Genomic DNA, 27,077 nt, shown 5'->3' with positions numbered 1-27,077 from the left:
GAACATTTGACAAAAACTTAAAAAAAATTTACAACATTTGTTCTAAAAAGATTTAGAAAAAATTTGTACGAATATATAAAACAAGTAAAGGCGTGCTAAGTTCGGCTGGGCCGAATCTTATATACCCCTTCACCATGGATCGCATTTGTAGATTTCTTTGCGCGGTATCTCTTCTTAGGCAAACAAAGGAAAGGAAAGGACAAAAGAAAAGAATTGTTATGCTATAGGAGCTATATGAAGTTATGGTCCGTTTCGGACCTTAATGAAATGAAGTAGAAGTCATTGTGTAAAATTTCAGCCAAATCGAAAAAGGACTTCGACCTTAACGGACTCAAAAAGTAAAATAGGTAGATCGTTTTATAAGGGAGCTGTATTAGGTTACAGACCGATTCAGACCATATTTGACGCGTATGTTGAAGATCATGAGTGAAGCCGTTGTACAAAATTTCAGTCAAATCGGATGAGAATAGCGCCCTCTAGAGGCTCAAGAAGTCAAGATCCCAGAAAGGTTTATATGGGAGCTATATCAGGTTATAGACCGATTTAAACCATACTTAGCACAGTTAATGGAAGTCATAACAAAACACATCATGCGAAATTTCAGTCAAATCGGAAGAGAATTGCACCATCTAGCGGCTCAAGAAGTCAAGACTCCAGATCGGTTTATATGGTAGCTATATCAGGTTGTAGACCGATTTAAACTATACTTAGCACAGTTGTTGGAAGTGATACCAAAACACCTCATGCGAAATTTCAGCCAAATCGGATAAGAATTGCGCCCTCTAGCGGCTCAAGAAATCAAGATCCCAGATCGGTTTATATGGCAGCTATATCAGGTTATGAACCGATTTGAATCATACTTCGCACAATTGTTGGAAGTGATACCAAAATACCACGTGCAAATTTTCAGTCAAATCGGAAAAGAATTACGCCCTCTAGAGGCTCAAGAAGTCAAGATCCTAGATCGGTTTATATGGCAGCTACATCAGGTTATGTACCGATTTGCGCCATACTAAACACAGTTGTTGGAAGTCACAACAAAACACCTCATGCGAAATTTCAGCCAAATCGGATAAGAATTGCGCCCTCTAAAAGCTGAAGAAGTCAAGACACCAGATCGGTTTATATGGCAGCTATATCAGATTATTAACCGATTTAAACCATACTCGGCACAGTTGTTGAAAGTCATAACAAAACACCTCATGCGAAATTTCAGCCAAATCAGATAAGAATTGCGCCCTCTAAAAGCTGAAGAAGTCAAGATCCCAGATCGGTTTATATGGCAGCTATATCAGATTATGAACCGATTTGAACCATACTTGTTGGAAGTCATAACAAAACACCTCATGCGAAATTTCAGCCAAATCGGATAAGAATTGCGCCCTCTAAAAGCTGAAGAAGTCAAGACCCCAGATCGGTTTATATGGCAGCTATATCAGATTATGAACCGATTTGAACCATACTTGTTGGAAGTCATAACAAAACACCTCATGCGAAATTTCATTCCAATCGGATAAGAATTGCGCCCTCCAAAGGCTCAAGAAGTCAAGACCCAATATCGGTTTATATGGCAGCTATATCAAAACATGGGCTGATTTCGCCCATTTACAATCCCAACCGACCTACACTAATAAAAAGTATTTGTGCAAAATTTCGAGTGCCTAGCTTTACTCCTTCGAAAGTTGGCGTGCTTTTAACAGACTGACGGACGGACGGATGGACGGACATGGCTAGATCGACTTAAAATGACATGACGATCAAGAATATATACACTTCATGTGGTCTTAGACCCAAATTTCGAGGCGTTACAAACAGAATGACGAAATTAGTATACCCCCATCCTATGGTGGAAGGTATAAAAATGAATTTGTGTTTGTTTGTCGGTTTGTTTGTTTGTTCCGTATTATTCCGTAAAAATAACTAAACCGATTACCTTGAAATTTTCACAGATTGTGCAGATTATTCTGGAAGGAAACATAGGCTATATAATTGTTTGATATCGGAAGGGGGCGGACCCTCCCCCTTACCCCAAAAGTACTACCCAGCAATAAAAGTGAACCAATTGGGACAATTTGGGATTCAAATGAGAGGTATTCAAGAGTAGAGTACGAATTACATAATAAAATTAGGGTCCAAGTACCTGGGGGGCCACCCCAGCCCCAAAACCCCTTAAAATAGGTTTAATTGAAGGTCATAACAATATGGGACTCAAATTAAAGGTATTCGGGAGTATATTACGAATATGGTCAGGAAGAAGAAATATGCTTTATAATTTTTGATAACGAAAGGGGGCGGACCCTCCCCCGTTACCCTAAAAAAGATCACCCAAAATCAAGGTAGACCCTAAAAAAGATCACCCAAAATCAAGGTTGACTGATAGAACCACTGCTCTAAATTTTGTCCGAAGTTCTCGCCAGGATTCGAACGCAGATTTTCAGCGTCATAGGCGGACATGGGCTACAGTTGCACGAATTCTATATCCACATTCAGGGCGAAGTGTCCTTATCCTAAAAAGATATTAGAGAGAGTTAAAGAAGGCGCAGCGGAGCGGGCCCGGTTCGGCTGATTTTTTATAAACACGAAATTGATATTTAATGTTTGTGTCAAATAACCTGGGGGGACGCCCCATCCCAATACCCACCCGGTGGGACATGATTACCGATTGGGACAATATGGGTATCAAACGAAAGGTATTTAAGAGTAGAGTACGAATTTGGTATACAAATTTCACCCTAAATGTACGGGGGGATACTTCACCCCCCAACAGGACTCTTTCACCGCTTTAGGTAATATGGGTATCAAATGAAAGGTATTTAATAGTAGAGTACAAATCTGACATAAAAATGTATTCCTTGGCGTCTGAGGGGCCTCCCCACCCCCCAAAACCGCCATTAGGGCATGCTTACCTACTGGGACAATATAGATATCAAATGGAAGCTATGTTAAAGTAGTGTAAGAATCTGATACAAAAATGGTATCATTGGTATAATTTTTAAAGCCAAAAATATTAAAAAATTACGAAAATATCCAGAGATTATCAGGTACTTGAGAAGATACTTATGGGTAGATTTTAAGCTTCACTTTCAGATAAAGTCCTTTTTATCGTCTTAAAATCCAATTTAAATATAAAAAACCGCCATATACTCGCTCTTCGCTCCTTATTTTTCTCAAACCAAAACAACATAACGTCTCTTTTGTTTAACAAATAAAATTTATACAAATTAAAAAAAAAAAAACGGCCGGCTGCAATAAATCTCTATAAAGAAACGAGTTGCATTTCATTGATGAGACCATAAATTATGGGCCACACAACAGCATTCCTTATTTTCTTTGCTCATCCTTAACTTTAATGATGAATAAAATGCCGCTGTGGCAACCGCCAAATGATAAGACCCCAGATGAGATGCAATCACCCGCATATTTATACTCAGACTTCTACCAATTGATCATAACACCATCACCAGCTTGGGATATCTGCTATTGTCTTTGAGAGCCCCAACAACTGCAATAACATAAATCGATATTAAACAGATGTGTTTCTAATAAATTTCAATTTCACATTCTAAAAAATGCGTTATGGCCCATACAAACAAAAGAATTAATAAGTCTTTGGCAGTGAAGGCCTCCAATGGAGTCAGAACAATTGAAACTTGCCTGCACCTTATGCCGCAAACAGCAGGAAGGCAAATCTATTGTTCGATTAATATGTTCCATTGGGAAGAGGAGTTCCTTTTAACGTTTTATGGGTTTTTAATTACACCTACCAATGTTGGGATAAACGTTTCGTAAATAACGAGGTGGGTATGAGATGGAAAGGAAAACAGATCTACGAAATGGGCGGACCCTCCCCCATACGCATATTTTCAAAAACGCCAGATCTCGAAGATGGATGCACCGGTTTAAGCGAAATTTTTCATGCCATAACATTTTGGGGTCAAATAATTTGGGGGGACGCCCCATCCCAAAACCCACCCGAACGGACATGTTTGCCGAATGGGACAATATGGGTATCATATAAAAGGTATTTACAAGTAGAGTACAAAGTTGGGAGTTTGGAAGTAGATTAGAGTAGAGTTTAAGCCCTTCGGTTCAAATAGAGTACTACATTTTATGATATCCGAAGGGGGGCGGACCCTCCCCCATACCCCAATTTTCAAACACGCCAGATCTTTGAGATGGGTGCACCGATATATACGCATGCAATCTTATGATACCCCAAGAACAAGAAATTTGTGTAATATTTTGGGGTCAAATAATCTGGGGGGACGCCCCATCCCCAAACCCACCCGAACGAACATGTTTACCGAATGGGACAATATGGGTATCAAATGAAAGGTATTTAAGAGTAGGGTACGAAGTTGAGAGTTTGAAAGTTGAGTACACATCTGTTATAAGAATTTGGTCCAAGTAGTCTACGGGGCCTCTCCAACCCCAAAACCCCCAAAACGGGCATGAATATCCAAAGTTACAAAATGGGTCTAATATGAAAGGTCTTTTAGAGTTGGCTACGAAACTGATATATATATTTAGGAAAGAGTCTGGGACCTTATACGCTTCAATAAGACATGTAGTTTGATCGGGACAATATGGGTATTAAACGAAAGGTCTATGACAGAAGAGTTTGAATCTAATGTTGATATAAGAATTTAAGTATCTGAGTCACGTCCTGCCGTTCAGCCGGACGTGTAGAGCTCAACATTAATGTACTTGAATAAATTTTCTTTTACGCCTTAGCGTCGGGGGAACTGACCGTTTCCTTCCAATAAAAACAACACCAAACTGTCATGTAGAACGACCGAGAATATATTGTATTCAAGTGAAAGGACGTTTCAGAGGGCAATCTCCCTTCCCCTGTCCTACCTAAAAAAAGGAATTAAAAAATATATGATCGGCCGATTAGGATAGAATAGGACACCAACAAAAGGTCTTTGGTAGTAGAGATAGACACAGGAGAACCTGCGGATCTTTAAAAATGTGCTATCCCAAATAAAAATGGAAATTTTGCCCATGAACATTCCACCAAGGAACTGGGGCAAACTTCTCGGAAATCAAAGAGTGCTGTCCGATTAAAATTTAAGCTCAATGATAAGGGACCTCCTTTTTATAGCCAAATCCGAAAGGCGTGCCGCAGAGCGACACCTCTTTGGGGAGACGTTTTTACATGGCAAAGTATCTCACAAATGTCGCCAGCATTAGTAGGGGATAATCACCGCTGAAAAATTGTCTGATGGTCCTGCCAGGATTCGCCAGGCTCTCAGATCCCAAGTGGTAGTTTCAAAATGCTCGACATTACGGGGCCCAAACAAAATCTTTCTCTAGCACTAGGGCTAAGTGCGTGCGTGTCCGCTCTACTCTACATACCCCTCATAGAGAACATATTTGTGGATTATGGCAAAAAGGGGCTCAAATCTGATACCAGTTTTATGAGCAAGTGTTTCAGGGACGCCTCATCTAAACTCCCCCTAGACCACACATACATATCGATTATATATGAAGGCCACCGTGGCACAGCAGTTAGCAAGTTCGCCTATGAGGCAGAACGACTGGGTTCAAATCCCGGTATTCTATGAGGTATTCTGCCATGTTAAAACTTTTTCAACAAGTGGTGTCGGGCCGTTCAGATTCGGCAATAAAATGAGGTCCCTTATTGAGCTTAAACCTTAATCGGACTGCACACATTAATATGAGAGTAGAATCCCCTGCTGCTTAATGGAATGTTATTGGGAAATTTTGTAGTAGTTTAGTATTATATATGTAGCTCAAATATGGTTCTTGGGAGTAGAGTATAAATCTAATATTCTTTTTCGGGGCAAAGGGTTAGGCTACTTCCAGCCACAACCAAAACGAAGAGAATGAAGTAGATCTAATATCCAAACTATAGTGGGCGCACTCCTTCTTACCGCATTTTCAAAAACGACGGATCTCGGAGATGGTTGGGGCAATTTAAAATTAAAATAACTCAAAAACTGAAATTTGTTATCCTTATATAGGGTTGGATGTCAAGGGGGGCCGCACCTCCCCCAAAGCCCGCCGAATCAAAATATAAATCAATGATGACAATATGGAGCTCATATGAAAGGTATTTGAGAATAGAGCACGATTCTGATATATGGGGGTCCTCCTCACCTGCAAAAATACCCCCACACCGGCCAGAGTTACCGACCATAGCAATGTAAAGCTCAAATGAAAGGTATTTGGGAGTAGAGCACCAATATGACATCCACATTGAGGCGAAATATCTGAAAGGCCGTACCAGCGCACCCGAACAGGACCTATTTCCTGACCGTGGCAGTATAGGGCTCAGATAAAATAAGAGAGTGAAAGAAGGCGCAACGGAGCGGGCCCTGTCCAGGTAGTCTTATATATAAAAATCAACTTGTGTTTCTTGTGTGTTCCTTATAGATTCAGAAACGGCTGAATCGATTTTCTGAATTTTTCATTTTCAAATGATCCCATGGTGAAAAAAGGGGTACAAAATTTTTTTATATCTGAAGGGGGGCGGACCCTCCCCCTTACCCTAATTTTCAGAAACGCCAGTTTGGGGCGAAATATCTGAAAGGCCGTGACAGCACACCCAAACAGGACCTATTTCCTAACCGTGCCAGTATAGAGCTCAGAGTGAATGAAGGCGCAATGGAGCGGGCCCTGACCAGGTAGTCTTCTTATATATAAAAAATCAACTTGTGTTTGTTTATCGGTTTCTTTGTTTGTGTGGTCCTTATAGACTCAAAAACGGCTACACCAATTTTCCTGACATTTTGTCAGATGCTCACAAAGATCCCGTGGTGAAAATAGGGGTACTGCATTTTTTGATATCTGAAGGGGGGGCGGAGCCTCCCCCTTATCATAATTTTCAGAAACGGCAGATCTCGTAGATGGTTGGTGCGATTTAAGCAAAATTTTGTGTGCTCTCTTATAGTAACCTAATTTATCCAATTAGATATCCAAATTTCGGAAGGGGTACCAAGGGGGACCGACCCACCCCCAAATTCTACCAAAAATATATATAGACCAATCACGCCAATATGGGACTCAAATGAAAGGTATTTAAGATTAGAAAACGTATCTGATATTCAATTGTCGGATCAAATGTTTGGGGGACCACCCCAACCCCCAAAAGACCCCTAAATCGGCCATATTTACCAACCATGGCAATATGGGACTCAAATTTAAGGTATTTGCTTGTAGAATAAGAATCTGGTATCTAAATGCTAGACCAAGTTTTTGGGGGTCCAATCTTTCCTCTCCAAAATAATCCCCCCCCCCCCCAAACAGGACTTATTTACAGACCATGGCAATATGAGGTAAGTATTTCAGCTGGTTCAGCTGGCTTTCTATAAAATTAAAATATTTGATTTTGTTTTTGGAATTGTGTCCAGCTTAGACCATTAGGTTTTTTTTTTGTTTCCACTCTAAAATGATTTTTTGTTATATGAAAATTCTCAATGAACCCTCGTTTATTGCATAGCTAAAGGAACTACTTGTAGCTATTTGTAGGATATTGGTAAATGTTCATAATTAAAACTATCTCCCGCAAGGCTTATTTCTCTTCATGTAGCCCAGAACCTGAAAATCTATCGACATATTCCTTGAATTTTGATTAACATCTTTAGGGGTTCCTTGTTTTTAACAATTATGGATAGTACTTTTCTTTGTTAATTATTTTCTCTGTGAAATGGCATACATTTCGTATCACATTTCAGTGATGACGAGTGATGGGCCAACTCCAACCTGCTGCATTAAGTGCCCACAGCCACTGATGACGAATGCAACAATTGTTGTTTTCCACTTGGCTGGATGAGTGAACAGCAAGAGATTTGGATTACACCGATGCCTCTGACTATGGTAGCATTGCATTGTACGTCATTTTATGGAGGACTTTGTTTTTCAAAACAAAATTACTTTCCTAGTGTCTGATAACTATTTGGCCTTGTTCTGTGCTCACAATTCCAATTCCAAATTGGGTGGTCCCAAAAAAAAAACATTTTCCACAAAACTATGAGGGTTCTTCATTTTCCCATTTCAACATCATTATGAAAAAATCAAACTGGAAAATCTTAAAAAAAAAAAAATTATTTTCACTTTGGACGAAAATAATAAAAGAAAATCAAAGAACCTTTGCCGCTTTGATGTTGTCTGTGTCTGTCATTTGTTCTTGGTGTCATTCGAAGCCACCACCACCACCAGCATAACCAGCCAACCAACTAGTCGGGCACTTACAGAGTTTAGTTTATTACCCTTCATGCTGAGTGAGGAGGCGAGCCCCTGTCAAAATGTTCTTAATGGTTGACAATTTATTTTCCAATTAACTTGAAAAAAAGACACAGCGAGTGAAAGTGCAAGAGAGGCAAGATGAGGGATTGCGATAAACAGCTTTGGCTTACAAGAAGAAATTTTAGGATTCAAAAACGTTTTCGAGGAAAATAATTTTGCTACTATTATTATTTGAGACTAACTCCATGGAATGCAATTTGTCAATATTTAATTCCTATTGAAAATTTTGGCAAAATTTATTTGTTGTAGAAAATTTTCATAAAATTTTATTTTTCTAGAAAAATAAAATTTCCCACCCAGACACTTGGCCCTGAAAAAATGTCAGCATCGTGCTCTTCTCTCATACACCATTTATTTAAACCCCATATTGCCATTGGCCACCGTAGTGCAGAGGTTAGCATGTCTGCCTATGACGCTGAACGCCTGGGTTCGAATCCTGGCGAGACCATCAGAAAAAACGTTCAGCGGTGGTTTTCCCCTCCTAATGCTGGCAACATCTGTGAGGTACTGTGCCATGTAAAACTTCTGTCCAAAGGGGTGTCATATTGCGGCACGGCGTTCGGACTCAGCTATATAAAGGAGGCCCCTTATCAATGAGCTTAAACTTGAATCGGACTGCACTCATTGATATGTGAGAAGTTTGGCCCCTGTTCCTTAGTGGAATGTTCATGGTAAAAATTTGTATTTAAGGCGCCCAATTTTGGGGCCAAACACTTGACCCCAAAATTGGTTATCAAATTAGTTTTCTAATCGCAAATACCTTTCCTTTGAGCCACATATTGGCATGATTGGTAAATTTTTACCCTTTGGGGGTGTTTTAAGGAAGGGGCGGTGCCCCAACTACATGGTCACACATTTGGATATCCGATTCGTATTCTACTCCCAAATACCTTCATTTGAGCCTCATATTGCGATTGCCAGTAAATAATTCCTGTTTTGTGGGGTATTTTGGTAAAGGTCCCGAAAGAGAGTATAAATTTCGTGCTCTACTCCCAAAGAACTTTCATTTGAGCCCCATATTACTATGGACGTAAATTTGTCCTCTTTGGAGAATGTTTTTTAATACCCCATACTTGGATATTAGATTCGTGTTCTACACTGAAATACCTTCTATTTAAGCGCCATATTACCATGGTCAGTAAGTAAGTCCTGTTTGGGGGGTTGCTTTGGGGAAGGGGTGGGCACCCAGAAGCTTGGTCCCACATTTGGTCTTGGCAAATATGTCTGATTTAGGGAGTATTGAGGGTTGGGGTGATCCCCCAATCACTCAGCATCGCACTCCATTCTCATATATCCATATATCATTTATTTGAACCCTAAATTGCCATTGGCATCGAAATTGGATATCAAATTTGGTTTTTAATGTCAAACCCCTTATTGAAAAAGTCAGCAAATATGTCCGGTATGGGGTATGGGGCCAAAAGCTATCAATATCGAGCCCCACTATATTGAAGTCCCAAATTGCCATGGTGAGCAAATACGTCCTATTTGGGGGTTGTTATAGGGGGTGGGACGTCCCCCACACAGTTGGTCCTGATTGTTGGTATCAGATTCGTGGTCAACACCCAAATACCTTTCATTTGAGCCCCATATTTGCATAGTCGGCAAACATGTCAGGTTTGGGGGGTGTTTTGGGGGATGGGTGTATTTTAGAGTAAATTCGTGTTCTACTCTAAAATAAAAATAAATGGGTGGTGTAATGGGAGTGGGGTGGCCCAATAGACACTTCTTCTCGAATACTGATATAAGATTCGTACTTTACTTCCAAAGACCTTTTATTTGAGCCCCATATTGCCATGGCCGTAAATTTGTCCTCTATTGGGGATGTTTTTGGGGAGAGGCGGCCCTTAATACACTTGGTTCCGCATTTATATATCATATTCGTATTCTACACTCAAATACCTTCTGTTTGAGCCCCAAATTGCTGCGGACGGGAATTTTTCCTCTTTGGGGATTTGGGAAGGGGAAGCCCCTCAAGCACTTGGTCCCACATTTGGATATCATATTCGTATTCTACACTCAAATACCTTTAATTAAAAATACCTTTAATGCGATGGTCAGTAAATAAGTTCTGTTAGGGGGTGTAATTAGGGAGGGGCGGCCCCCCTAATACTTGGTCCCACATTTTGATATCAGATTTGTATTCTACTTGCAAATACCTTTCAGTTGAGTCCTACATTGGCATGGTCGGTAAATATGTCCGATTTAGGGGTGTTTTGGGGGTTGAGGTGGTCCCCCAAACACTTGGTCGCACATTTTTACATCAGATTCGTATTCTACTCGTAAATACCTTTCATTTGAGTCCCATATTGTCGTGATTGGTCTATATATATATATTTGGTAGGTTTTGGGGTGGGGCATCCCCCCAGGTACCTAGGTACCCCATCCGAAATTTGGATACAAATTTTTTTGTTTTTAGGTCACTCACAGGTAAGGGGGAGAGTACGCTCCCCCTTCAAATATCTAAAAATTTAGTACCCTTTTTCCACCACGGGATCATAATCTGTGAAAATTTCAAGAAAATCGATTCAGCCGTTATTGAGTCAATACGGACAAACAAACAAACAAACACAACTAGATTTTTATACCCACCTCCGAAGGATGGGGGCATGTTCATTTTGTCATTCCGTTTGCAACACATCGAAATATCCATTTTCGACCCTATAACGTTTATATATTCTTGATCAGCGTAAAAATCTAAGACGATCTAGACATGTACGCCAGTCGGTCTGTTGAAATCACGCTACAGCCTTAAAAAAATGAGATATTGATCTGAAACTTTGCACAGAGTCTTTTCTTGTCTATAGGCTGGTTAAGTTCGAAGATGAGCTATATCGGACTATATCTTGATATAGCCCCCATATAGACCGATCGACCGATTTAGGGTCTTAGGCCCATAAAAGCCACAATTATTATCTGAATTTGCTAAAATTTAGGACAGTGAGTTGTGTTGGGTCCTTCGACATCCTTCTTCAATTTGAGCCAGATCGGTCCAGATTTGGATATAGCTGCCATATAGACTGATCGGCCGATTTAAGGTCTTAGGGCCATTCAAGCCACATTTCTTATCTGATTTTGCTGAAATTTGGGACAGTGAGTTGAGTTAGGCCCTTCGACATCCCCCTTCAATTTGCCCTAGATCAGTTCAGATTAGAATGTCGCCAAAATTTGTTATAGTGACTTGTGTTAGGCCTCTGAAATATGGCCTTGATCGGTCTAGAATTGGTCTCTCTCTCTCGATTTAAGGTTTTTGGACCATATAAGGCACATTTTCTGTCCGACGACGCTGGAATTTGAGACAGTGAGTTGTGTAACGTTCTTCGACATTTTTCTTCAATTTGGTCCAGATCGGTCCAGATTTGAAAATTGCTGCCATATAGACCGATCTCTCGATTTAAGGTTTTGGGCCCATAAAAGGCGCATTTTTTCCGATTTTGCCAAATTTGGAGACAGTGAATGGTGTTAGGCTTTTCGACATTTTTCTGCAACTTGGCCCAAATCGGTTCAGATTTGGATATAGCTGCCATGTAGACCGATATCTCGATTTAAAGTCTTGGCCCCATAAAAGGCGCATTTATTTGAACATGGTTCACTGAAATTGGACATGGTTCAGATCGGTTTACTTTTTTAGATATAGCTACTAAAAAGTATTTGTATTTGGTCTTAATCGGAACATATTTCGATATAAGTGCTATGTGACATAAGGTATGCAATTTTCACCGGATTTTTTGGGTATCCAAATTTCGGCCCGGCCGAACTTAACGCCTTTTTACTTTTGTTATATATAAGAAGTTTTGAAACATATCTGTCATAATTTTATATGTATGAAAAACTTTTTCAAAATTTAGATTTTATCGAAAATTTTGTGAAAATTTTATTTTTGCGGTAAATTTTTATAAAAAATTTTGTCAAAATTTAAATTTCTATAAAATTTCCTTTATAGTTATTTTTCTCTTCAATCATCAAATATGTATGTGTTTCCGATTATTCAATGGTTCTAGAAAATCGATAGCTGATTTAAATAAAATCGAAGCTCAAACGAAAGAGGACAACAAATAAACACTCATTGGAAACTGCTATGGCATGCAAAACGTAGTAAAGTCAATGGGAAAGCAAATATTGTCGTTGTCGATGGACATGTTGTCAGCACATCATTATGACGCACTACAAAAGTGACAACAGCAGTGTCAATGAACGTGAAAAATTGAATTGAAAAACCAATGCAAAAATGACGCGAACAAAAAAAAAATAGTTCAAAGAATTGAATTTAACAAAAAGGAAGATAGGGAAAAAGCAGGGGTGAAGAAATCAAGTCCCAGCTAGCCAAATGGAGCTCACAAATCAAATCAAAGCCAAAACATCAAAATAAAAAAAAAACTTCAGAACGATACCAAACTAAACGAGACGCAGACAGTGCAACCAAATAAATTAAATTAGTAAACAAAAGTGGACCCCCAACCAGTCCGTTAAACATCCATCTATTCAGCCATCCATCCATCAAGACTACGTACTGAGCGAATAGCTACTACCATAACAAAACAAAGAAGCTACCCTCCATTCACAACCTGCTATCACTAAACACAACAACCACAGAGACCGATGATAATGGAATGAAACGATGTGCTAGTCTAATAAAAGAAGAGTCCAAGCATAAATAACCTAACATTTTGGCTGTGCAGGGTAAACCCAGGAATGAGTACCAAAAAAACCTGACGCCTAAAGCATAACGGATGGCACATATCAGTGGCCACTTATGTGGCATGTAAAGTCTACATTGTATACACTCTTAGATTCACTCATAAAAGAGGCAAGAGTGAGTCATGAGTATAGCCAGTTTTGGCAAAGCTTACAATAAAAACTTGAAATTATTTAGCCATTACACTGAAAGGAATTTTTAGCAAACATTATGTGGGTAAGATAACTTTGGACAGATTTTATTTCCGATAAAAAACTCAAAATTTTGTCAAAATTTCATTTCTATGACTTACTTAAATGTCCTCGAAGATTAAGTTAACTACAGCTAGCAGAGACACAAACCAATTCAATTAGCAGCGCCCTCTCACGAGCTTAGCAGAGCTATGCGGTCAATTTAACAGAAAAAAATCTAAAAATAAAATCAAGAAAAATAATGAAAAAATTCAGAAAAAACGACAACTTCTATATATCCATTTGGGGTGCTTTGGGGTAAGGAAGCCTACCCGATACCCAACTTCCGATGTAGGTAAAATTTTTTTTAAGTTACTATAAGAGAGCATGCGTTCGAATCCTGGCGAGACCATCAGAAGCATTTTCAGTGGTGGTTTTTCCCTCCTAATGATGGAAACATTTGTGAGGTACTATGCCATGTAGGACTTCTCTCCAAAAAGGTGTCGCGCTGCGACACGCCGTTCGGACTCGGCTATAAAAAAGAGGCCCCTTATGAGCTTAAACTCCACCTTCTTTAAGACCCAGTGGGTTGTTATGGGGGTGTGACATCCCCGGAGGCCACCGTTGCGCAGAAGTTAGCATGTCCGCCTATGAGGCTGAACGCCTGGGTTCGAATCCTGGCGAGACCATCAGAAAAATTGTCAGTGGTGGTTTTCCCCTCCTAATGCTGGCAACATTTGTGAGGTACTATGCCATGTAAAACTTCTCTCCAAAAAGGTGTCGCACGCCGTTCGTACTCGGCTAGAAAAAGGAGGCCCCTTATCATTGAGTTTAAACTTAAATCGGACTGCACTCATTAATATGTGAGAAGTTTGCGACTGTTCCTTAGGGGAATGTTCATGGGCAAAATTTGCAATTTTTGACATCCCCTAGGCAGTTAGTCGCGAATTTTGATATCTGATTTGTGGTCTACTCAGTTGAGCCCCCTACCTTTCAGTTGACCCTTATATTTCCATAGTTAGCAAACATGGCCGGTTTGAGGAATGGGGCGGCCACTCAGTGACTTAGCCCTGAAAATATATATCAAATTCGTAATCTACCCTAAATTACCTCTTATTATTGCCCCATATCACAATGGTCAGCAAATACGTCCTATTTTGGTGGTGTTATGGGGATGGGGTGGCCCCATAGAGACTTTTCCCGAATGTTGATATCAGATTCGTGCTTTCCTCCCAAAAACCTTTCATTTGAGCCCCATATTGTTATGGTAGTAAATTTGTCCTCCTTGGGGGTTTATTTGGAGAAAGGGCGGCCCCCAAAAACTTGGCGCCACATTTGGATATCATATTCGTATTCTACACCCTACACCTTTTATTTAAACCCCATATACTCTTGGTCAGTAAATATGTCCTGTAGGGGGGTGTTTTGGGGAAGGGGTGGACCTCCAGAAACGTGGTCCCACATTTGGATATTAGATTCGTACTCTTCTCGCAAATACCTTTCATTTGAGTCCCATATTGCCATGGCCGGTAAATATGTCCGATTTAGGGGTGTTTTGGGGTTGGGGTGGTCCCCCAAACACTTGGATCGACAATTGTATATCAGATACGTTTTCTAATCTTAAATACCTTTCATTTGAGTCCCATATTGTCGTGTTTGGTCTAAAAATATGTTTGGTAGGTTTTAGGGTGGGGCGGCCCCCCTGGGTACCCCATCCGAAATTTGGATACCAAATTTTTATTTTTAGGGTCCTATATGAGGGCACACAAAATTTCGCTTAAATCGTACCACTCATCTCCGAGATCTGGCGTTTCTGAAAATTAGTGCAAAGGGGAGGGTCCGTCCCCCCTTCAGATATCAAAAAATGTAGTACCCTATTTTCACCACAGGATCATTATGCATGATCTGTGAACATTTCAAAAAATCGATTTGAGTCCATACGGAACACACAGACAAAAGATTTTCTATAGAAAATGTGATCAAAATTGTATTTCTATAGAGCAAGGAGTTCCCCTAATGACTTACTTGTATTCTGCGAAATCTGGAGATATGTACTGACAGAATGGTCGAGCTATGCTGCCTCAAGAGATCTAGGCATGATCATAATTAGCAAGACGGTGAATGTGTTTAGCAGGACACCTAAAAAGATGAGACTGTTGAAAGGTTGGCCACTCTTTGCCGAGTGCCGATCCACAAAACTATGACATGCATGTCTCAAGAGTTCTCGTGTAGACCATCCCTATCAGGAGGCAAAGGTCCTTCCCGTGTTAGGACATAATTAAATGTTGTCTGCTGGGCTGTTATCACAGTAGGCATCCAAATCATCATCTTGTGGATAGGCAACCAACGCCCAGAGACGCCAGCTTGAATCTTGATGAACTTGAGCGAGAGGTTAAGCACCACAAAAGTGAGCCCTAGGTATAATTTTCTAATGAGTCGGGACTTTGTAGTGAGTCGGGATTTTCTAGTCAGATGTAATTTTTTTCTCAAGTCACTTATCACGCGATTCACGCTTGGCAGCAATTCAGGATTCACTGGTACACCTCCAGTGTAACTACACAATAACCTGCAATAGTGTGTATGTCTGACTATTGATGCTGTGGATCAAGCAGCGAATAAGACAGGTTTTAACTACATTCAAGGGGATACTCTAGGCGATAGACAGATATCTGGTAAATGCAAGTGAATCCGCCACACATAGTATACCTGATGAATTTAAACTCCCCCGGCAACCCAGAAAAGTTTTAAGGGGCAGATGCAGCAAGCGGCTACAGTTCCCTAAAGAGTCCCGCAAACGAAGCGCAGTTCCTATAGAGTCCCGCTTATAACCAGGAAGGAAACACATCACCTGCACACCATCCCATTCAACGTGCTCTATAAGTAGAGCCAGTATAACTCTGCAACTATTTCGATGTAGTATACTGAACCCCATCAATCTAATCCCTTCTATGTGCTATACACTCCAATAATTGCGATGTGATTGTGAATAGCCAGTGTTCGTTTGCGTATTTCGTTAGCTTTATATTTCTCTTCGCTCACTCACTGACTCTTTTTTGCCAATCTGTATGCTGGCGAACTAATTTCGCTGAAATATGTCGACTAATTGTATGTGTGTCAGAAGAACTTTTCAATTAAGCCAAGTGTCAGATAAATAAGACGACAAATGTATGTGATGGTGATGGCAATGAAGCAATAAAATGAGTGGAGATAACTACTCTTTTTTTTCTTTAAAGAAAAATTTATCTTCAGACAAAATTTCATGGAAATTTTTGATTCAGAGAAAATTTCATGGAAATTTTTGATTCAGAGAAAATTTCATGGAAATTTTTTCTTTAGGGAAAATTTCATGGAAATTTTGTCTTTAGAGAAAATTTCATGGAAATTTTGTATTTAGAGAAAATTTCATGAAAATTTCGCTTTAAAGAAAATTTCATGGAAATTTCGCTTTAGAGAAAATTTCATGGAAATTTTGTCTTTAGTGAAAATTTCATGGAAATTTTGTATTTAGAGAAAATTTCATGGAAATTTCGCTTTAGAGGAAATTTCATGGAAATTTCGCTTTAAAGGAAACTTCACGGAAATTTTGTCTTTACAGAAAATTTTATGGAAATTTTGTCTTTAGAGAAAATTTCATGGAAAATTTGCCTTTAGAAGACATTTTTTGGAAATTTTGTCTTTAGAAGACATTTTATGGAAATTTTGTCTTTAGAAAAAATTTCATGGAAATTTCGCTTTAGAGAAAATTTCAAGGAAATTTTGTCTTTAGAGAAAATTTCATGGAAATTTTGCCTTTAAGAGAAAATTTCATGGATATTTTGTCTTTAGAGAAAATTTCATGGAAATTTTGTCTTTAGAGAAAACTTCATGGAAATTTTGTCTTTAGAGAAAATTTCATGGAAACTTTGTCTTTAGACGAAATTTCATGGAAATTTTGTCTTTAGACGAAATTTCATGGAAATTTTGTCTTCAGAGAAAATTTCATGGAAATTTTGTCTTTAGAAAAAATTTCATGGAAATTTTGTCTTTAGAGAAAATTTCATGGAAATTTCGCTTTAGAGAAAATTTCATGGAAATTTCGCTTTAGAGAAAATTTTATGGAAATTTTGTCCTTTGAGAAAATTTCATGGAAATTTTGTCTTTAGAGAAAATTTCATGGAAATTTTGTCTTCAGAGAAAATTTCATGGAAATTTTGTCTTCAGAGAAAATTTCATGGAAATTTTGTCTTTAGAAAAAATTTCATGGAAATTTTGTCTTTAGAGAAAATTTCATGGAAATTTCGCTTTAGAGAAAATTTCATGGAAATTTCGCTTTAGAGAAAATTTTATGGAAATTTTGTCCTTTGAGAAAATTTCATGGAAATTTTGTCTTTAGACAAAATTTCATGGAAATTTTGTCTTAAGAGAAAATTTCATGGAAATTTTGTCTTAAGAGAAAATTTCATGGAAATTTTGTCTTTAGAGAAAATTTCATGGAAATTTTGTCTTTAGAGAAAATTTCATGGAAATTTTGTCTTTAGAGAAGATTTCATGGAAATTTTGTCTTTAGAGAAAATTTCATGGAAATTTTGTCTTTAGAGAAAATTTCATGGACATTTTGTCTTTAAAGAAAATTGAATGGAAATTTTGTCTTTAAAGAAAATTGAATGGAAATTTTGTCTTTAGAGAAAATTTCATGGAAATTTTGTCTTTAGAGAAAATTTCATGGAAATTTTGTCTTTAGAGAAAATTTCATGGAAATTTTGTCTTTAGAGAAAATTTCATAAAAATTTTGTCTTTAGAGAAAATTTCATGGAAATTTCGCTTTTGAAAAAATTTCATGGAAATTTCGCTTTATAGAAAATTTCATGGAAATTTTGTCTTAAGAGAAAATTTCATGGAAATTTCGCTTTAGAGAAAATTTCATGGAAATTTTTTCTTAAGAGAAAATTTTATGGAAATTTTGTCTTTAGAGAAAATTTCATGGAAATTTCGCTTTAGAGAAAATTTCATGGAAATTTCGCTTTAGAGAAAATTTTATGGAAATTTCGTCTTTAGAGAAAATTTCATGAAAATTTTGTCTTTAAAGAAAATTTCATGGAAATTTTGTCTTTAGAGAAAATTTCGTGGAAATTTCGCTTTAGAGAAAATTTCATGGAAATTAAAAACAACTGAGGGCAAAGTCCACATGGTCTTGCCTATGGTTATGACAGGTCAAAGAAAAATTGCTTGGAAGCTTTATAAACAAAATATCAACTGCATACTCACTGCATGGGACTCATGTTGGCACTTCATTGACATCCATGACAATTGCCATACCACCAAACAACCACCCAACCAACCATCACATGTGAAGTACTTACATGATTAAAAAAATGTGTTGCACCAAGTACCCACAGGACATTTTTTTTTCATGGTGGGGGGGGGGGGGGGGGGGGGCGAGGGGGCCAAAGGAGAAAGGGGCAAAATAAAAGAGAAAAAGTTAAAATTAAAGAAACACAAAACACAGAGCCAAGTCAAAGGGCCCTTAAAGCGTTGATGGAAAAAAAAAAATAAATTGGATGTCTGTATGTCTGCATGTGAGTATGGATTTTGATTCACCCTAACGACAATGTTTTGAACAATTTTTTCATTAATTTGCAAAAAAATGCATATGACAAAGAATCGCTAGTCTGTGCAACATGCAGCAAAATGATGGCGATGATACAGCCACAAAGAATGCAGAATGTTGAAGCAGCAGCATAGCCGGGCTAGCGATATGATGTGCAGCATGATAGCAGTCACGATGCATGTCATGGTTAAAAGTGCATCATTTCAAGTGCAATTCAGACAAGAGTGAAATGGTTTCTTTTTTTTTTTTTGTTCTCCACATTCAACATCATTCATTGTTTGCAGCCTTTAGGGGGTACAGAAAAAAAAAACACCAAGTCTTCTATGCTGCGGAAACAAACAGTGTGACATGCATTTCATAAAAAAAAATTCAAGTTTCATACTTCCTTGCATGATAAAGGGGATCAGGGGATTTTGGGTTGGGGGATTTCTTACTCAATATGTTACTCGGGAAGGCAGTGATGCATAAAAATCAAAATTATTGAATGATCCATGTACAATTCAACCTCAAACCATCACCCAAAAAAAGCGGAAATCATTGCAAAGCAAGGCAGTCAGTCAGTCAGTCAGTCACTCACCCAAACGACGCATAGTGGGATGAAGAGGATAAGACATTGGATCATTCGGTAAGTATTTGGCGGGCTTTCGCGACTTACAGACACCGGCACCAAGTTGGAGTTTTAGTATAGCACGGCCAGCGCCGAATCCGATAAGCGTTCGGAATAAGTTGAAGACCAACTGGACAGAATTCGGAAGACTACTCAGAAGAAGACTTGGGCAAGATAATTCAGATTGTCCAAGCATAGAAGAGATTGACGAGAATGTCCACAGGATTACGACTGCACTGGTGGGATCCTGCGAAGATAGTTGTTCTCTTCGGGAAAGGAAATCAGCCCAAGAAAAACCCTGGATGACCGAAGAGATTCGCAATATTGGGAAAGAGGTCTGCAGACTTTTTAACAGAGCTCGTCGTAAAAAAGCGGAAGTTTATTGGGATGGGTACTACCCACGGTTCAAGGAATACAATAAGATTAGCAGAGCGGCAAAACGTGCCTCCGGGAAGCTTCTCCGCCAAGATAAAAAAGTTTCTCTTAAAAAACCCATGTCCAAACTGAAACTTTAGTAGACGACATGGGGAGTGAGAGCAGAGACAACGGAGGACATGTTGAGGCTTTTGATGAAAACCCATTTTCCACTGGATACGAAGGGACTCACGGAGACACCGGAATCTTGGAATAATGACGTTGATCGAAAGTTTATAATGACAGAATTTATGTTGAAGGAGTCCTTGAGGAGCTTCAAATCATTTAAGTCTCCCGGACCTGATGGGATATTTCCGGCGTTACTACAGAAAGAGGCAGACTATGTGGCGCCTCGTCTGGCCAAAATTTTCACAGCGTGCCTAGGACTAGGCATATACTCCGAAAGCCTGGCAGGAGGCAAGGGTGGTGTTTATACCTAAGCCCGGCAAGGCAAGTTATGCGATAGCAAAGGCCTACAGACCCATAAGCCTTACGTCCTTTCTACTCAAAACCATGGAAAAGAGTATGACATCCAGCGAACTGCTCAAATACAAACAGCATGACTATGTCAAGGGAAGGTCGGTGGAGATTGCCCTGCACGAGGTTGTGAATAAAATAGAAGAATCCCTCGATGCCAAAACGTACACCCTGGCGGTATGCATTGACATCGAGGGGGCTTTTAACAATGGGCGGAGCGACACACTAATCTAATCCTTAGACCAGTACCGGATGGACCCGGTCCTTAGAGACTGGATATGCTAAGGATAAATTGTGTGTCCCATGGCATAAATATAAGGGAGAAAGTGGCACAGGGCACGCCACAGGGGGGGCATTTTATCGCCACCCCCTATGGGTGACCACCATAAATGACCTTTTACGGATGCTGACTGAGGAGGGATGATGTTATAGTACTCCTAAGAGCTAAGGATCCGAACGAGCTATGCAAAAGGGCCGAAAGGGTCTTAAATATGGCATATGACTGGGCTAGAGCCAGAGGTCTCAATGTTAGAGAAGACTGAAATATGCCTGTTCACGAGGAAGACGAAGGTGGGCCAATTTAACTCACCACGTTTCCACACTAAGACGATTTCGGTATCTGACTAGGTCAGATCAGAAGGTGTGATCTTGGACAGGAAACTGAATTGGAAGAGTCACATTCAGAAGCGTACTGAGAAGGCTCACAGATGTTGGGCACTATGTAGAAGGGCCGTAGGCTCGAAATGGGGCCTGAATCCTAGGATAGTCCACTGGCTCTACAGGAGCGTGATAAGGCCAATACTGACTTACGCCTCAGTAGTTTGGTGGACTGCTATGGAGTAGAAGTGCAACATAAGGACCATACAACCGGTTCAGAGAATATTTTGTCTTGGAATAGGTGGAGCGATGAGGACCACGCCCACTAGGGCACTGGAGACTATTCTAGATATCCGACCCATTGACATACAGATTAAGTGTGAGGCAACCACTGTGGCTATGAGACTTAAGGCAAAGGGAGAATGGATTGAGGATGGTAGCAGCTCATACCATAGCGGTATAATCGAGGCGACGATAGGAAACCTGGAAGGAAGGGGAGTGGTTTCCGATCGGATACCTAAGATGAACCTTGAAGTCGAGTGCGAGGCATTGCTGCCATCGGCACTGTCGTGGATTTACGGAACCCTAGTATTGCCATCTGGAAGATCATGTTACACGGATGGAGCAAAGCTAGAGGACAGAGTGGGCCTGGGGGGTTTACTTTGAGAACCCAAGGACTGAGATCTGTTTTTGACTGCCTGCCCATAATTCGGTCCTGTAGGCGGAGATCTGGGCGATTACTGAAAGTGTGAAGTGATGTGGTGCTAACGCGAGGACGTCGAGACTGAACATCTTTACCGACAGTAAAATTACCATAAGGACAATAACAAACAGGACGGTAAGGTCAAGAACAGTCTTGCAGTGTAAGAAGGAGATTGACGCATTCTCTGAGGATGGCAAAATCCGCATCGTTTGGGTGCCGCGCCATAACGAAGTAAGGGGGAAATGAAAGGGCAGACGATTTGGCGGTGAAGGCCAGACCACTGCCGTAAATAAACTCGGTTACCCCGAAGCCTTTCGGGTCGACGCAGTCCGAGTTAAAGGAGTGGAACAGCTAAACGGTTGGTAGGACGGCGAAAATCCTATGGAGGATCCAGATCGTGAGAAGACAAGGCTATTACTGAAAGAAAGCAAGAAGGAGGTCAGTATAGCGATTGATATTATAACGGGACACATAGGACTACCAGCTCACTTATGTTAAATCGGTGCGGCAAGTGACCGGGGGATACGCCAGGATTTGAACCCAGGTGTTCAGCGTCATAGGCGGACATGCTAACCTCTGCGATACGGTGGCCCCAACATACATTAGAATGGGTTAATTTTGGCGGTTATCAACATCGTAATTTACGACAAATTTTATGAAGTTTCGCTTTCGACACCAGGGGTCTTAAACCAAAATCGAGCTTCCACATGTTAACACAAAACCGGTGCCTAAGCCGGGCTTTGTTCAGCCCAACAACCAGGCACAACTCACTGTACTAAATTTTAGCGAAATCGGGTAATAAATGGAGGCCATCGTAGCGCAGAGGCTAGCACGCCGAACGCCTGGGTTCAAATCCCCGCGTGAACATCCAAAATTTCCAGCGGTGTTTAGCACCTCACTAATGCTGGCTAAATTTTTGAGGCATCCTGTCATATTAAAACTTCTCTACAGTGTCGCTACTCGAACTCGGCATAAACAACTAAAAAGTCGTTAAGTTTGGCAACGACGAATTTAGGATACTCAAAACTTCGGGTATATATGTAAATCACCTTTCGTCATAATCCGTTGAAAAATTCATAATTTATGCCCCCATAGCAGCTGTATCGAGATATGGTCCGGATTGGACCAAATAAGGTCCAATATGTATATCGGCCGATTTTCACTCCTAGAGCCACTGCAAGCATATTTATTGAACCATCTTGCCAAAATATTGCACAACGCTTTCCTCGACGACTACCACAATATACATAGAGTTTGGTGAAAATCGGTTCAGATTTCGATATAGCTTCCATATATATGTTCGTCCGATTTTTAGTAATAATGCAAAAAAGTGGTCATTCGTCAACCGATTCTCTCGAAATTTGGCAGGAGGGATTTTCTCTTGACTCTTAATATTACTGGCGAATTTAATGGAAATCGGTTAAGATTTAGACATAGCTCTTATATATATATATATAGGATTGAACCAAATAAGGCGCGGACATTGAGTGGTCTAATAATTACAAGTCATTGTTCAATTTTGTAGTACAAAATATTAGTCTGAACCACATGTAACACGTATGTCGAAAAGCCTAACATAAGTCACTGTGTAAAATTTCAGCGAAATCGGATTTTAAATGCGCCTTTTATGGGCCCAAAACCTTCAATCCAGAGATCGGTCTATTTGGCAGCTATATCCAAATCTGGACCGATCTGGGCGAAATTAACAAAGGATGTCGAAGGGCCTAACACAACTCACTGTAGCAAATGTTGGCAAAATCTGACAATAAATGCGCCTTTTGTGAGCCCAAGATCCTAACTCGAGAGATCGGTCTATATAGCAGCTATATCCAAATCTGAACCGATTTGGGCCAAATTGAAGAGGGATGTCAAAAGGCCGAACACAACTCTCTTTCCCAAATTTCGGCGACATCGGACAATAAATGTGCTCTTTATGGGCCCAAAACCTTAAATCGAGAGATCGGCAGCTATATCCAAATCTGGACTGATCTGAGCCAAATTTAAGAAGGATGTCAAAAGACCTAACACAACTCTCTTTCCCAAATTTCGGCGAAATCGGACAATAAATGCGCCTTTTATGGGCCCAAAGCTTTAAATCGAGAGATCGGTCTTTATGGGAGCTATACCCAAATCTGGACCGATTTGCGCCAAGATGTCGAAGGGCCCAACACAACGCACTGTCCCAAATTTCGGCGACATCGGACAATAAATGAGCCTTTTATAGGCCCATAACCTTATATCAAGAGATCGGTCTATATGGCAGCTATATCCAAATCTTGACCGATCGGGGCCAAATTTTAGAAGGATGTCAAAAGACCTAACACAACTCTCTTTCCCAAATTTCGGCGAAATCGGACAATAAATGCGCCTTTTATGGGCCCAAAGCTTTAAATCGAGAGATCGGTCTTTATGGGAGCTATACCCAAATCTGGACCGATTTGCGCCAAGATGTAGAAGGGCCCAACACAACGCATTGTCCCAAATTTCGGCGACATCGGACAATAAATGAGCCTTTTATAGGCCCATAACCTTATATCGAGAGATCGGTCTATATGGCAGCTATATCCAAATCTTGACCGATCGGGGTCAAGTGGCCCAAGACAACTCACTGTCCTAAATCTCGGCGAAATCGGACAATAAATGCGTCTTTTATGGGCCCAAGACCTTAAATCGAGAGATCGGTCTATATGGCAGTTATATCCAAATCTGGACCGATTTGGACCAAAATGCAGAATGATATCGAGAGGCCTAACAAAACTCTCTATCCCAAATTTCGGCGAAATCGGACAATAAATGCGTCTTTTATGGGCCCAAAGCTATAAGTCGAGAGATCGGTCTATATGGCAGCTATATCCCAATCTGGACCGATCTGAGCCAAATTTAAGAAGGATGTGGAAGGGCCTAACACAACGAACTGTCCCAAATTTTAGCTAAATCGGACTATAAATGCGCCTTTTATGGGCGCCAAGACTTTAAATCGAGAGATCAGGGGGGCTATATCAAGATATAGTCCGATATAGCACATCTTTGATCTTTACCAGCTTATGGTCAACAAAAAGAATCTGTGCAAAGTTTCAGCTCAATATCTCCTATTTTATAGACAATAGCGTGATTTCAAGAGACAGACGGGCGGAAATGGATATTTCGATGTGTTGCAAACGGAATGACAAAATTAATATACCCCCATCCTAAGGTGGTGGGTATAAAAAGGAGGCCTCTTATGACTCAGCTTAAACTTTAATCGGACTGCGCTCATTGATATGAGAGAAGTGTCCCCTATTCCTAAGCAGAATGCTTTGGGGAATTCTGATATATAAAATTCAATTTGTGTTTGTTTGTTTGTTCCGTAGGGACTCAAAAACGGCTCAACCGATTACCTTGAAATTTTCACAGATTGTGTAGGTTGGTCTGTAAGGAAACGTAGGCTATATATTATTTTTTGATATCTGGAGGGGGCGGACCCTCCCCCTTAACCCAAAAGTACTAACCAATAATAAAAGTAGAGCGATCGGTACAATACGAGATTCAAATGATAGCTATTCAAGAGTAGAGTACGAATTTCATAATAAAAGTTGGGTCCAAGTACCTGGGGGGCCGCCCCAGCCCTAAAACCCCTTCAAATAGGTTTATTTGACAATCATGACAATATGGGACTCAAATGAAAGGTATTTGGGAGTAGATTACAAATATGGTCAGGAAGTTGGAATAGGCTTTATAATTTATTGATAAAGGAAGGTGGCGGACCCTCCTCCATCGTTACCCCAAAAACACCACCCAAAATCAAAAGTGGACCGATAAGGACAATTTGGGAATCAAATGAAAACTATGCGGGAGTAGATAACAAATCTGGCATACAAATCCATGGCGAAGTATAGGGGGTCACCCTACTCCCACAAAAACGCCCAAAATGGGCACATTGGCCAATTACGGATATATGGGACTCGGTTTGTTTGTTCCGTATAGACTGAAAAACGGCAGAACCGATTTTCTCGAAATTATCGCATGTTGTGTAGGTTGGTCTGGCAGGAAACATTTCGGTATTGGAAGGGGGACGAACCCTCCCCCTTATGCCAAAACCGCAACCCAAAATCAAAAGTGGACCGATCGGGACAATATAGGTATGAAATGAAAGGTATTGGAGAGTAGAATACAAAATATGGTACTCAAATTTGAGTCTAAGTATCCATCGGGCCGCTCTTACCCCAAAACTCCCCCAAACAGGCATATTGGACGTTCTTTCAATATGGAGCTCAGATGAAAGGTATTCGGGAGTAGATTTCGAATGTGGCATATAAAATCAGATCGAAGTATAGGAGGTCTCGCCATCCCTCAAAAACGCCATTAGACTCATTATGACTATATGATACTTGGCTGAAGCGATTTTCTTAAAAATTTCATAGAAGGAAATATAGCCTATATAATTTTTAGATATCGGATGGAGGCGAGCCCTCCCCCTTACCCCAAAAACGCCACCCATATCCGAAAGTGGTCCGATGGGCACAATAAGGGTATCAAATGAAAAGTATTGGAGACCAGAAAACGAATATGGTATTAAAATTTGGGTCCAAGTACCCAGCGGGCCCTCCCCCCTCCCCCAACCCCAAAACTCCTCTGAACAGATATATTCGAAGTTCATGTCAATATGGGACTCAAATGAAAAGTATCAATCAGTAGATTACAAATATGACATAAAACATTAGGTCCAAGTAATGGGAGGTCGCCCACCCCCAAATACCCTCAAATGGGCATATTAGCCGACCATGGCTATATGGGACTTAAATGAAAGGTATAAGGGAGTAGATTACGAATATGACATTAAAATTTGCGTTCAAATCTAGGTGGCGCCTTTTCTCCCAAAAATACGTCAAATGGGTTGTTTGACCCATTATGACAATATGGCACTCAAATGGAAGGTATTTGAGAGTAGAAAACGAATTTGATATCCAATTTTGGAGCCAAGTATTTTAAGGTACGCCCTAAAGCACCCCCTAAAGTGAACTTCATTTCCGTTGGGAATGAATAACGAATTTGATATCTCATTTCAGTGCCGATGGCCTCCCCAACCCTAAAACACTTTCCAAACGGTTCATATCTACCGGTCATGGCAATATGGGGCTCAAATTAAAGCGATTTGGAAGTGCAGCATGAATTTGCTATCCATATTTGAGTCGAAATGTCTGAGGTGCCATCCCCCCCCCCCTAGTGAGAACATTACCCTAAGGAAGAACATTACCACCAGTGCCATGTATGTTCTCGCCACGATTCGAATGCATTAATCGTCATAAAGTAGAATGACACGAATTCGATATCCGCATTCAGGGCGAAGCATCCCCACCCTAAAAAGATATTAGAGAGTAATAGAAGGCCCAGCGGAGCGGGCCCGGTTCAGCTAGTTTAGTAATAAATGTCACCATTATGGATTCAATACTGCAAATCGGTAGATCGGTCCATATGGCAGCGATAACCAATTATGGCTCGACCTTGACAATACTCGGCATGGGTGTTGAAGGGTCAGGCATAACTCACTGTACCAAATATCCCCGAAATGTGAT

The 27,077-nt window shown here is 40.2% G+C and overlaps 1 protein-coding gene across 2 annotated transcripts in view; it reads right to left on the bottom strand.

The window, feature by feature from the left end:
• LOC106092389 (serine-rich adhesin for platelets) overlaps positions 1-27,077 on the bottom strand; it is an 829,314-nt gene that overhangs the window by 148,534 nt on the left and 653,703 nt on the right. The gene's annotated exons all lie outside the window — the stretch shown is intronic.

This window comes from Stomoxys calcitrans, chromosome 1, assembly GCF_963082655.1.
Source record: "Stomoxys calcitrans chromosome 1, idStoCalc2.1, whole genome shotgun sequence".
Taxonomy (NCBI): domain Eukaryota; kingdom Metazoa; phylum Arthropoda; class Insecta; order Diptera; family Muscidae; genus Stomoxys; species Stomoxys calcitrans.
Note: the sequence above shows the minus strand (reverse complement) of the source record. Positions and strands in the feature narration are given on the sequence as shown.